Source organism: Vanacampus margaritifer, unplaced genomic scaffold (genome assembly GCF_051991255.1).
Source record: "Vanacampus margaritifer isolate UIUO_Vmar unplaced genomic scaffold, RoL_Vmar_1.0 HiC_scaffold_153, whole genome shotgun sequence".
In the NCBI taxonomy this organism is placed as follows: Eukaryota; Metazoa; Chordata; class Actinopteri; order Syngnathiformes; family Syngnathidae; genus Vanacampus; species Vanacampus margaritifer.
In genome coordinates this window covers 2501-4526 of record NW_027520863.1, presented here as the reverse complement: position 1 = coordinate 4526, position 2026 = coordinate 2501, and positions in this window count along the sequence as shown.

Genomic DNA, 2026 nt, shown 5'->3' with positions numbered 1-2026 from the left:
TGCTCCTATTTCGGCCTGGGCGCGCCAGAGCACCCCCCCTGGAAGTGGCACTCTGAAAATAATTAAAAAAAAATGACTTTGAAAATTTTTGAGAACCAGGATTTGGGGGGGGCAAATGTGCTGAGGCAGGCCGCCCATAGTGCTCCTATTTCGGCCTGGGCGCGCCAGAGCACCCCCCTGGAAGTGGCACTCTGAAAATAATTAAAAAAAAAATGACTTTGAAATTTTTTGAGAACCAGGATTTGGGGGGGGCAAATGTGCTGAGGCAGGCCGCCCATAGTGCTCCTATTTCGGCCTGGGCGCGCCAGAGCACCCCCCTGGAAGTGGCACTCTGAAAATAATTAAAAAAAAATGACTTTGAAAATTTTTGAGAACCAGGATTTGGGGGGGGCAAATGTGCTGAGGCAGGCCGCCCATAGTGCTCCTATTTCGGCCTGGGCGCGCCAGAGCACCCCCCCTGGAAGTGGCACTCTGAAAATAATTCGAAAAAAGATGACTTTGAAAATTTTTGAGAACCAGGATTTGGGGGGGCAAATCTGCTCAGGCAGGCCGCCCATAGTGCTCCTATTTCGGCCTGGGCGAGCCAGAGCCCCCCCTGGAAGTGCCCCATTCATTTTCAATGGCCGGGTGACCAGGCGTCGAAAAATGCCATAGGAAATGAATGGGGCCCATTCATTTTCAATGGCCGGGTGACCAGGGGGCCAGTACCACCTGCCGCCATTAGGGGCGCTGTAGATAGGGGACCTCGTCCCCCCATTCGAGAGGTTTGCCCCCAAACCTCAAAATGTATGGGGTACAATATCAGGAGCGAGCTTTTTAAGACGAAAAATTTTCAGAGTCAACTTTCTTCGAAATATTTTCAGAGTGCCACTTCCCAGGGGGATTCTCGCTTGCCAAGGCCGAGATAAGAGCACTATGGGCGGCCTGCCTCAACACATTTGGCCCCCCCAAATCCTGGTTCTCAAAAATTTTCAAAGTCAACTTTTTTCGAAATATTTTCAGAGTGCCACTTCCCAGGGGGATTCTCGCTTGCCAAGGCCGAGATAAGAGCACTATGGGCGGCCTGCCTCAGCACATTTGGCCCCCCCAAATCCTGGTTCTCAAAAATTTTCAAAGTCTGCTTTTTTCGAAATATTTTCAGAGTGCCACTTCCCAGGGGGATTCTCGCTTGCCAAGGCCGAGATAAGAGCACTATGGGCGGCCTGCCTCAGCACATTTGGCCCCCCCAAATCCTGGTTCTCAAAAATTTTCAAAGTCTGCTTTTTTTCGAAATATTTTCAGAGTGCCACTTCCCAGGGGGGATTCTCGCTTGCCAAGGCCGAGATAAGAGCACTATGGGCGGCCTGCCTCAGTACATTTGGCCCCCCCAAATCCTGGTTCTCAAAAATTTTCAAAGTCTGCTCTTTTCGAAATATTTTCAGAGTGCCACTTCCCAGGGGGATTCTCGCTTGCCAAGGCCGAGATAAGAGCACTATGGGCGGCCTGCCTCAGCACATTTGGCCCCCCCCCAAATCCTGGTTCTCAAAAATTTTCAAAGTCTGCTCTTTTCGAAATATTTTCAGAGTGCCACTTCCCAGGGGGATTCTCGCTTGCCATGGCCGAGATAAGAGCACTATGGGCGGCCTGCCTCAGCACATTTAACCCCCCCCCCAAAATGCGCCCACCCACCTTCTCCCACGTTACGAGCCGCATGCAAGACCCGCCTTCGGAGGGCCCCCCGCCGGCCGGCCTCGCGCCGGTGTTCGGGCGGGCGGCTCCTCCGGCTCGCGGGTCGCCTTCCAGCGCCCCGGCGACACGCGAACGTCGGCCCGATGGCCAGCGCCCGCACGCCCCGGCGCGCCCGATCGGAAGCGAGGCCGAGACGCACCCCCACGCTCCGTACCCCGGAGCTGTCACCTGGCTGTCCTACGACGGAGCCCGGCGCCCCGCAGGCCCTCTCGTCCCCCACAGACCCGCGCTCACCGCCTCGTCAGGGGGAGCTTGGCGCCCGCAGGCGGCGGCGGTGCCTCCGGAAGCACGGTTTCTC